The 11,954-nt window shown below is 43.1% G+C and overlaps 1 long non-coding RNA gene across 1 annotated transcript in view; it reads left to right on the top strand.

Moving 5' to 3' along the window:
- The first annotated feature begins 295 nt into the window (after positions 1–295).
- Positions 296–11,954, top strand: part of LOC309609252 — a 57,206-nt gene continuing 45,547 nt past the window's right edge. The window contains exon 1 of the long non-coding RNA XR_014233345.1: positions 296–11,896. This is a non-coding gene — a long non-coding RNA (uncharacterized lncRNA). The remainder of the gene's footprint in view (positions 11,897–11,954) is intronic.

The following is an 11,954-nucleotide window of genomic DNA, read 5'->3' as shown; positions in this document are numbered from 1 at the left end:
ATATAGAAAAAAAAGGAGAAGGAAAAAGGGTTAGAAAAAAAATTAGTAATGGTTACTCAGGGAATTCTCCTTTCAACCAGATTTCAAATTTAGAGCACTTTACCTCCCACTTCTCTGTCCTCTTTGTCTACAAGATTAAGTGGACCTATAAAGATCTCCGTATTTGGTCACAACATCCTCCCGGTTCACCCCACCCACATGGTTCTTCCCCTTCCATTTTTCTGCAGCCAACTTTTGCCCATGCCACTTCCTTTGACTTCTCTTTGAAGAAGAAGTCTTCTCTTCTCCTTCTGCTTGCCTGGGAAAGCCCAACCATCCTTCAAGAACCAGCTCAAATGTCATCTCCTCGGTTAAGGCTCCCCTGAAAGAGGAGTGGCACAGTCACCCTTTATACACCCAGTTATTCACCCCACCTATGCTTACCAAGTGCTGTCAATGCCCTTTAGCCAAAGACCACCAGAAACATGCTGACAATGAAGCAAGATGGGCTTCTTACTCATTGATGGAGGAAGAACATACTCCTTGGGGAACCATGGGGTGTCTCAGTAACAGAGTGTTAGGAAGAACTTATAAGATTTGAGCTTCAGTTGGGTAATTTGGGGAGGGTCTGAGATATCGAGGATCCATTCTAGATTGGAAGCCACCAGAGAGCAAGGGCAATCCTATGATTGGGTGGCACAGCGACCCTTTTTTTGTTTCTGCATAGACAAAGTTATACAGTGGCCTTGTTTTGTTTCATTCTATCATGGTTCGGAGTAAGCTTGTCTGAGGTTGGTGTTCTGTGAAATTGTTTATGTCCAACTTGGGAACAAAATTGCTGGGCTATGAGGGTCAGACCAGCCTGTAATGCTTTTGGGCTCCAGCTGTGGTTATTTCCAGATGTCAGGGGCTGCTTTCTTTCTTTCTCAGCACCTACAATGTACCAGTCATTGGACTGTGATATTGTACATTTGTCTTTTACATCACTCAGCATGTTGTATTGTGTAGCAGATAGTGTGGTTACCTCTCAAGATCCATTCTAACCCTTTCCCACAGTGGGGCAGCCATGGGATGTCAGTGAGACTGACACCATCTCTGGCTTCAATGATGAGCTCCGATTTGTCTAGAACATCCCAGTGACTGGTTCAAGGATGGGCATTGCAGGTGGGGTTGCCTGGAAATAGACACTGAGATTTGCATGCAGGAGATTTGGTGGAGAGATGCTCACAGGAACAATGTAATGGAGCAACGGAAGCTCGATGAGGCAGAGGGAAATGTTGTGGTTGCAAAAAGAGCCTCCCTTGATCCCCCACGTGAGCTCTGGAGCTGGGATAGCCCTTCAGAGATGTCTGAATTGAGGTAGGGCTTTCGTACCAACCCATTAACCTGTCCTTCAAGGCAATTTCTTCCCAAGAGGAGCAGGCAGCTCCTTTTGGCAAGGGCAATGCCTGGGGAGGAACTCAGCTGGGAACCATCAACAGCAACCCCTTCCAGCAGTGGGGGGGGGGGGGGGTGAATGAGAATTTCAATCCTGAAAAGATCTGGTTAGTATAGCCATTGTAATGGACAAATATAAACAAGCTATTTTCTTGTCTTGCTAATAATTTCACCTTCCAGAGAAAAGGTTTTTGGTGCTAATTCTATCCAACAAGGAGCACTTGGTAGGTGAAATGAAGAGCCATGGGGGACAAGTTACTATTACTTATTTAACACATTGCCCAAGGCTAAGCCAGCTGGGAGTACCATTTTTTGGGGTACAGTGATTATTTCAGGGGAGCTCAGGAATTTTTTTGATGATTAAGGGAAGAGAAGCTTGTTCTTCTACTAGACACTAGCAAGAAAGTATACAGTCCCAGTTTCTGGTTGCATCATCAGGACAAAACCAGCACACAGAGTTTGGAAGAACCACAAGACTTGTAGAGAAATGAGGGTGGCAATGGTGTGTTGGAGCTAGCCTGCATCAGCCCAGAGATGGATATGTACATCTCGTCCCAATTCTGTGTTCAGTGACTTAATGTTGGTAGCTTGAAATAAACAGGCCATGGTGGGAGTATTTACAACATGGATATTGGCAAACACTATAAATCAAAGCTTTGTTCTCTGGAGAGTCAGTGAGTTGTTAGAGACATTCCAGCACACCACTGAAGGAGCCCAAATCAAACCATTCCTGAAGTCTACCCTACCTCTGGACCTTTAAATTACGTGAGTCAATAGACTCTATTATATAAGCTATTTTGACTCCTAATTATCACATACAATTTATCTGTTTGCACATTTGTTTTCTCCAATAAGCTGAAAGCTTCCTAAAAGTCAGAGAACATACTTATCTTTGAATTTTCAGTGCTTAGAACACACTCAGTATCCAATTGAATAAATGAAGCAAAATGATCCTTGAACTGAAAAGGACTGAGCAAGAATTGATAAAAGAGAAGTAAAAGTATTTAAGGTGAGTGAAAGTACAGGTGTTCAAATAGTCCATTCTTCTGGCCTAAACAAATTACATACCACAGCTGAGGGAACTTTGAGAAGTTGTGGATATGGGAGAGAAGGTGAAAGATAAGATAGGCAAATGCACATCTGATTTTTCAAGAAGGAGAAAAGTGAAAGTGGATTCTTTCAAGAAGGAGGAAAGTGAATTCAAGCTGTATAGCTTCCTGATTACCTCATGTCAGGTTCTAGAAGAGATCACTGAAATGTTGGCTAGACAAGAAGAGGAAACAGTGTTCACTGATGATCAGGACATGCTCATTAATAATGAAAGAAATGCAAAAATAGAATGGTCACAGGTTTGCCTGATGAGACATGGCCATAGAATTAAATTTAATAGGGATAATTGAAAGACACTTATAATTGGGTCCAAAACGCCAACAGCACACTTTCAGGATGTGACATGGCTTAGCAGCAATGTGTATAACAAAGGCTGAGAGATTTTATTTGACAATATATCCAACATGAGTCATTGATGTGATGTGACCACCAGGAAAGCTGCTGCCATGCTGGATTGTGTTAAATGAAGCTTAGTTTGGTCTGGCAACTTACTGATTGATGTCCGGGTCTCATCTGATGACCCAAACAGAAACAGATCCTGCTTGAACACCATTTTGAATAATTTGTTCTCCTTCCTCCCTCAAACCTGGCAGTCTTATTGAGAAACCAGTGTGTGTGATTCAGTCAGGGGTAGTACCTGCTTATGAATCATGTTTGTGGTTGCACAGAGAGCTAGGTCCACCCAGATTCAGGTGATCTGACTAACTAATCATTTGCCATTACTGTGCTGTAAAAATTACAGAGGCTTTGTGGTATGTTACTATCTGATGGAGCTGGTCTCCTTGCATAGGTCTTCCTTTTCAGTGTTTTTGAGAAGATTTTCGATGGTGTTGATGATCTATAGGCTCCTATCATCTCTGGCACCGATGTCTTCATTCCACAGCAGTGGGACATGAGCGTGGATGGGAAAAGGAAACAGCATCTCTTGGCATTCATATCTTTCTCTCTCTCACTGTCTCTCTCCCTCTACACACACAAGCACACACACACACGGCCCTCTCTCAAGGAGACACAGTGAACGTGGGCTCTGGTATCTGACAGCCACAGCCCTAACTTCCATTTCTGGCTCAGCTGCTCATTAGCTTTGATCCTTGACAAGTTCTCTAAAATCCCTAAGCCTCATCTGTAAAGTGGGAAGAGGATGCCTTCCTCAGAGTGAGGATGAAGGGAAATGGTACATGGAAAGCACGTAGTACAGGGAAGAGTCTCCATGTATGGCAGCCATGTTTGCTGTTGTGCTTGTAGCAGACGTTGCTTTGTTATTATAGTTCTGTTTTTATTGTAATTATTATCATCTGCAACCTCCTTCCCTTTATTTCCTTTGTTCTGGTTCATGAATTTGAATGGGAAAACACTGCATCTCTATTTTATCTAAACTTTCCCTGAAACCTAGCTTTTCCTTCTAGGAAGAACGCAGGCAACAAGCTGCAGTGGTATTAGCACTGTGACTTTGTCGCCATAGAAATCACAGATCTTTTCATAACATCTGATAGTTTTTGCAGGCATCTCGAACCATTGTTTTCTCCCATCGCTCTTTGAAATGATGGTAGTCATTTCACCCTTCATCAGCTCTTACTATTTAAAGCATTGATAAAGGAGTACAAATATCACTATATCACATTATGTAAATGTTTGATAACTATAGCAGTGTAATTGTTTTCTTTTAGAGTTTTACAAATTTAAAACATTATTCTGAGAAGGGGTCTGTAGGCTTAACCAGCCTTCCAGAGGGAGCTGTGGCACATTAAAGGTTAAGAATCCCTGCCCTGGAGCCATGTTGCTGCTTCGGACTGTCACCTGGGTTGACTAAAGGGCAGTGAGGGTCATACAAGTCCCCTTGGTCAGTTTACTTCACTTCATTCTATTCATCAGCCCTAAGTCCAGAGTATGTCAGGGCCAGGCATGTCCAGAGACACAGAAGGGGCTGAGTAAGACCTACCCTAACAAGCCCATCTGTTTGACAGGAAGCAGAGTGTCCTGTGGATGGTGGATTAGCCTTGGCATTGCATTAATTGGGGAAGGGGGGCACTTGGACATGGAACTTGTTAGTTAGCCAAACACAATAAAGGCAGAAATGAATCACTTGTAACTGGTGGAGGGACCTGTGGTGCACCAGCAGTTCCTCATTCTGGCTGTCTCTCCCTCTCAGTGCAGGCCTTGCAGTCTACAACCAGTAAGGCTCCCCACTTCCTATTCCTTCCTCTCCCATCTCCACTCCTCTCTTTCTCTCCATCTTTGTTTCTGCTTCTCTTTCTCTCTCATTTTTCCCCCTTTTTCGTTCTCTCTAATTCCCTTTGCCCCACTTCTTCAGGGAGGAAGCAGTAGAAAAATCCCGAATTTAGTCATTGGGCACAGAGTGGATATTCTCTCTGCTTGGCCTTGTGCTCTTGACACTGATCCACTGAGCCTTTGCTGGCTCCCCTTTCTGTCATCACACACACACATGCACACACACACTCACTCCATTTCTGTCTCTTCCTGACACACACTCACACCTCAGAAAAATTATATTTATAATACCCTAGGGCATTTCTAAATACCAGTATTCATTTTGGGAGCACACTTGTTTCTCTTGCTTGGAACAGACTGAATATTCCACCAGCTCAGAGTTTTGAAGTTCTTCCGGCTGAGAGAGGAGTGAGAGTCTCCGGGAGACCAGCCACATGTCAGAGTGCTATCAGCTTTTTGCACCGAGGGGTGTGCTCATGAGAGCAGAAAATTTGCTGAAGGACTCACGGCCACATTTGGCCCAGGCAGCTCGTGTTGTGCCTCTTCAGATAAAACCTGGTGGGGGAAAGGGCATCTGGAGTAGAGAGATCAGGTGTCAAGTGAGGATGAATCCTACAGGGCTGATAGTTACAGGCCATCAGAATAGATCTATTTCCTAGGAGAAGAGAAGGGTATTAAAACCAGTCAATCCCTGAAGGACAAATTATAACTCTCAGTCAACTTCTGTGAATTCATCTGAGTGGCAGTTGAAGGCTCTCATTTCTCAAAACTGGACTCAAAGCTGCCTTTCTGCCTAGGTAGACTTGGGCAATTCCTCTCCTTTTCCTTGTATTTAGCTGTTTCATGAAATATCCTTAAAAGTGTTCAAAGAACAGCCATTCCACAAGTAGAGCTATGCCTTGAAATCCTCATTCCTGTGAGAGTTGACTCACTGACTTTAAATTCACACTAAAGTGTGAATGACTAACGTAAGATTCTTTCCTTTCTTGAAAACAAGTTAATTAAATAAGAAATATGGGAGAATATGGGAGAGAAAGAGGAGGGGGAGGGAGAGAGAGAGAGAGGCTCAAGTTTGAAAGGGAATTGGGTAGAGGGACAAAGGAAGGGAATGCTGGAGATTTTATAACTATGCTCAGAGTTGGTCCCAATTAATTTTCTGGAGGCAATTGCTTAGCTTAATTCTGGATTTCTCCCCATAAGTTTCTAGCACTCAATTTCAACTAAACGTTACATTGGTTGGTTTTCTTAGCCTCTCACATGAGAAGTTCTTTAGTGGGCAAGATGGGAAAGTGGCAGGAGAGAAGGGGGAAGTACTAAACTGGATCAGAACCATTGCTCAGAGTATGATGTTTCCTCACCTTCCATGAAATTTCATCAGATGTCATTTCAAACCAGAGATAACATGCTCTTCCCTTCTACTTCAGAGCAAACAAATCTTGGGAGAATCCTTTCTAGCTGAGTGCTTCCCCAAGTCATCCTTCTTTAAGTGGAATTTATGTAACAATTTGATGTTTATTTCTAGTCTGGCTGCCATTTGTTACTTGTATGGGTCACCAAGCAAAGGGGCATAATGTGTCACATGTTCCACATATAAATATCACCTGATTTTAGCAGTTTGTTGAGCTCCAAGGTCAAAGGAGAGGTTACCATCAGTGGAAAAGTATCACTTTCAACACAGGATGTGCTGTACATATTAGTGACATGCATCACATTAAGCAATTTGTGCAGGTTTCCATGAACTTGTCAGCAGGGTCTGCATAAACTTCACAATGAAATTCACTTTGTTGTCAGCGCAAATTTTTAGCACGCCTTGCAAGGAGGGGAAAAAAATGGAAGACAAGGGGATGGGTCCCAGAGCACTTTCTGCCATGTGAGGCTTCTCCCTCTGACATCTGGAAGGGAGGAGGGTGGTTGAGTTCAAGGTCACTGCCTTCAGACAGAGAGAAGGGAGAAGAGAGTTTTCCTTGGGCACCGCTCCCTTTGGGAGGAGAGTGAGGCTCCAGCCCCAGATTGTATAGAAGTAACATAGAAAAATTATGCTTCACTACTGGAAACAAATTACTTTTCAGTGTTTGTAAATTGTGAATAATAGTACCTTTGGTACAGAGTTAAGAAGTAATGAGATAAACTATGGAAAGTACCTAATATGATACTTGGTTCCGAGTAGTCACTCAATTATTATTTGTTTCTTTCTGGCTATGACCAGGCATGGCTGGAGGTAGCACCTGGTTCATGGCTGACTTTTCTCGCCGGTATTCCAGCCATCAGACTAATGGAATTATATATTGTACCTTTCAGTTTAAATTCCCTCCCTCCCTCCTTCCATCTCTCCCTCCTTCCCTTCCTTCCATGAGGTTAATTAAGGGTCTGCTATGTACCAGGCACGTGGTAAGCGCTAGGAACCTGAGGATGAATCAAACACAGGAGCGCCCATGTACGGAGAAGGCAAACCCAAGCAGTATTAACTTCAGAAGCACCTATTGGGCACTATTGGAACCAGGCACAGGGCCAACAAGAAAGACGTGGTTCCTGCCCACACACAGCTTACTCTTGAAAATGGATGATTATGATAGAGAATAATGAGAGCAATAGAGTTCTTGTTACGAGTGCAAAAAGGAGAGAGTTCAACCAGGGGGGTTGGGGAAGGCTTCTCAGGAGAGGCGCCTTTTCCCTGGACACTCAGGGCACAGTGGGTCAGAACCGTCGAGGCAGACGGGACCCTGGAATGTGCGGGGCTGGGAATAGCTGTGTGTTGCCCTAGCTGGAATGATCCACACTGACCAACAGCAGCTGACGGTGGCTGGGGTAGGGTCTAGGGTGCCAAGAGCTCAGGGGGACAATGGGAGGTTGTTGATTAGGGCTGCAACTAGGAAGTTAGATTTGTTAACAGCTGCTGGAAGATTGGGCAACGAAGTAGTTTTTAACCATTCATTCATTTAGTCAACAAATGTTTTTCTGAGCACCCACTATCTTCCGGAGACTGTGCTGGCTGCTAGGAATACGGAGGGGAGCAAGGTCCCTGGTTTCCATCTAGTGGGCTCTGAGTTTTGGGGTGAATTTCCCTAGGGCAGCAGTTCTTGAAGTGTGTTACAGATGCCCCTGGGCACTCAAGGAGGTGTGAAGTGGTACAAAGATGAACACTTTTGATTTTATAAGTTGGCTCTGTTTAGGACGAGCCTAAATAAAAATGTCTCTGCAAAGGAAATATCCAATAAAAATAGTGTAAGTGATAGGCAGGCACAGCAAAATTTGTGAAGATAGGATGTGAAGGGCTGAAGTTTTGGAAATATGCTATTAGGAAAATCTGAATAATTTAGGGACATAAAAACCACAGCAAGTTAGAGATATAATGCCTTTTCCCTTGACTCATCCCCAAAGCCTCACTTTTTAAGTTGGTGAATGGGTGTCGGGTGCTCAGGGGACCCAGGGGAATCATGGAGTCGCCCCCAAAGAAAGCGTTTGTGCCCTCAGCTCTGTCCACACACCCGTTCCTCTTTCCTGCCTGTCTTGGGTTCTCTTTGGCCTTGGCAGCATCTATAAGAAGTAACAGGAGGATGTGGGAACGTGTGGGTTGTCCCAGCATAGCACACCCGAGAGAGAGAGTGCAGTGCAATGGAAAGGATCCAGAGACTGGAATCAGGAGATCAAATGTTCAATCTTAGTTTGCAACAGACTGTGTGTGAATAACGGTACATCAGTTTTCTCATCTCAAATAGGGAGATAATCACATTTACTCCACCAAATAGAGTTGGTCTGAAGATTATATGAAATAATATATAGGAAAGCTTTTGTAAAAAGACTTTATTTTTTTAGAGCATTTTTAGGTTTACAGGGAAATTGCTCAGAAAGTACAGAGAGTTCCCAAATACTACCCACCCCCCACCCCTGCCCACAGTTCCCGCTATTATTCACATCCAGTAGTAGTATGGCACATTTGTTGCAGTTGATGAACCAATATTGATATATTATTATTAGCTAGTCCATACTTTATATTATGGTTCACTCTTTGTGCTGTACAGCACTATGGATTTTGACAAATGTGTAATGTCATATATCTACCATTACAGTATCATACAGAATAATTTCACTGCCCTTAAAATGCCCTGAGTTTCACCTATTCATCCCTTCCCCCTCCCCTTGAATTCCTGGCAGCCACTGATCTTTTTACTGCCTCTTTAGTTTTGCCTTTTCCAGAAGGTCATATAATTGGAATCATATATTATATAGCCTTTTTAGATTGGTTTCTTTCACCTAACAGTGATACTTTTAAGGTTCCTCCATGTTTTATTGTGGCTTGAAATCTCATTTCTTTCTTTTTTTAAAATCACTGGATAATATTGCATTGTCTGAATGTACCACTGTCTGTTTACCCATTCACCTGTTAAAGGACATCCTGGTTGCTTCCAAGTTTTGGTAACTATGAACAAAGCCACTATAAACATTCACATGCAGGTTTTTATGTGGATGTAAACTTTTCAGCTCATTTGGAAAAATACCTAGGATTTCAGTTGCTGGGTTGTATGATAACCCTATGTTTAGCTCTGTGAGAAACTGCTGAAGTGTCTTCCAAAGAGTCTGTGCCGTTTTGCATTCCCAGCAGCAATGATGAGAATTCCTGTTGCTGCATATCCTTGCCAGCATTTGGTGTTGTCAGTGTTTTGGATTTTAGCCATTCTAATAGATGTGTTGTAGTATCTTATTTTAATTTGCAATTTCCTAATGACATATGATACTGATCATGTTTTCGTATGCTTATTTGCCATCTGTATGTTTTCTTGCAGATGTGTCTTTTCAGGTCTTTTGCCCATCTTTAAATTCGGTTTATTCGTTTTCTTATTGTTGAGTTTTATGAGTTCTTTGTATATTTGGGTATCAGTCCTTTTATGAGTTCTTTGTATATTTGGATATCAGTTTTACAAATATTTTCTCCCAGTCTGTGACTTGTCTTTTCATTCTCTTAACAATGTCTTTCACATAGCAGAAGTTTTAAATTTTAATGAGGTCCAACTTATTGATTCTTTCATTCATGGATCCTGTTTTTGGTGTTGTATCTAAAAAACACAAAGTCATCTAGATTTTTCTCCTATGTTATCTTCTAAAAGTTTTATAGTTTGGGGTTTTCCATTTAGGTCTATGATCTATTTTGAGTTAAGTTTTGTGAAAGGTGCAAGGTCTTTGTTCATATTCATTTCCTTCCTCCCTCCCTCCCTCCTTCCCTTCCTTCCTTCTTTTCTTCCTTCCTCCCTTCCTTTCTCTTTTTATTTATTTATTTATTTATTTATTTTTTTTATTTTTTTGGCTGTGTTGGGTCCTCGTTTCTGTGCAAGGGCTTCCTCCAGTTGCGGCAAGCGGGGGTCACTCTTCATCGTGGTGCGCGGGCCTCTCACCGTCGCGGCCTCTCTTGTTGGGAGCACAGGCTCCAGACGCGCAGGCTCAGTAGTTGTGGCTCACGGGCCCAGTTGCTCCGCGGCATGCGGGATCTTCCCAGACCAGGGCTCGAACCCGTGTCCCCTGCATTGGCAGGCGGACTCTCAACCACTGCGCCACCAGGGAAGCCCCCTTCCTTTCTCTTTTGCATGTGGATGTCTGGTTGTTCCACCACCATTTGTTGAAAATAGTACCCTTTCTCTATGGAAGTGACTTTGCTACTTTTTCAAAGATCATTTTAGTTGACTATATTTATATGGACCTATTTCTGGGCTGTCTATTCTGTTCCATTGATCTATTTGTCTGTTCTTTCAATATTACACTGTCTTGATCACTGGAAAGGTTTTTTTATTTTAAAAAATTATTTATTTATTTATTTATTTGGCCACACTGCGTGGCTTGTGGGATCTTAGTTCCCTGACCAGGGATTGAACCTACGTTCTCAGCTGTGAAAGTGAAAAGTCTTAACCACTGGATTGCCAGGGAATTCCCTGGAAAGCTTTTTAAAACCATGAAGTCTTAAACCCATGGACGGCACTATTACTAGAGGCAGTGATCGGGCAGGGTGTGGTGGGCATTTCCCTCAGTTCTTATCTTCTCCCTGCTGTTTGTGAATTAGGGAACGGGATTCCTCATCTGTGAAGAGAGAAAGCCGAGGCTACAAGGCCAAGTGCTTATCAAGGGGATGGTGGACTTTGTCTCTTCCTTTAGGTTGGAGGACAGGGGTTGATCAAAAATGTCTGTTTGATTAATCCCTGCTCTTTCCGACTTTAAAGACCAGATCACTTTGCTTCTGGCAACTCAAGCATTACATGTTCTATTATTTGTATATGTTTTATTATTTTCTTGCTTATTCTGGACAGAATTGTTTCTTCTTACTGTTCAGTCTGGGCATTCCTCGTGATTGCCCATTATAACTCTAGCTGACATTTTTCTTGTGCTTTCGTAGTGGTTCTCAAAGTGTGGTCCTTGACCAGCTGAATCAGCATGCCCTGCCTGGGAAGCTGTTAGAAATGCAAATTCTCAGGCCCTACCCTGACCTGACGAATGGAACCTCGGAGTGAAGCCAAGTAATTTGTGTTTTAACAAGCTCTCCAGATGACACTGATACACACTGGAGTTGGAGAACCACTAATTTTGAGTTAGTTTTTTATCCAGTTAGTAGCAACCTTCTTATATGCATTCTCTCAGACTGTTGCATTGCCTCATTTACACTCTTGAGCTGGAGAAATGGAGGCTTAGACATGTGATGAGGAGGAGGGTCGAGAATCAGACTTCCCTTGTAGTGTCTATAGTTCTCCTTTCCCTTTGCATATCAGAGCTCATCACAGGATGTCCTCACCTCTGCTGGTACACCTCAAGGGAGCTATCCTAGAACACAACTCAGAGCACTTCCCCCACAGCCTCAGAAAGGAGAGCACCGCTGGTCATGCTGCTGAGTGACAGCTGATCGACAGCCTGCCTCATCTGCTACCTCATATCCTAGCTCAAGGGAGCTCTCTCTTCCTTCTCAATCTCTTTTCCCCTCTCTACAGTCACGCCTGCCCAGATCAGCTGAGCCACTGCCACTGCCTGTCTCTGGAGAAGAGAGAATAGTTGGGCAGATAGAATGGCCTCTCTTTCGAAACAGGCTCTCTGAGGTCAAGGCCTCGGAAGATTGCCTTTTAGGGTATGGGGCAAGGGCTTGTCTGTTTATTGAGGGCGTGGACGTGGAGTCAGGGCAGGCATTTTTTTTTTTTAATTTTTATTTATTTATTTATTTATTTGTGGCT

This window comes from Balaenoptera borealis, assembly GCF_965194805.1.
Source record: "Balaenoptera borealis genome assembly, chromosome: 13".
Taxonomy (NCBI): domain Eukaryota; kingdom Metazoa; phylum Chordata; class Mammalia; order Artiodactyla; family Balaenopteridae; genus Balaenoptera; species Balaenoptera borealis.
Note: the sequence above shows the minus strand (reverse complement) of the source record. Positions and strands in the feature narration are given on the sequence as shown.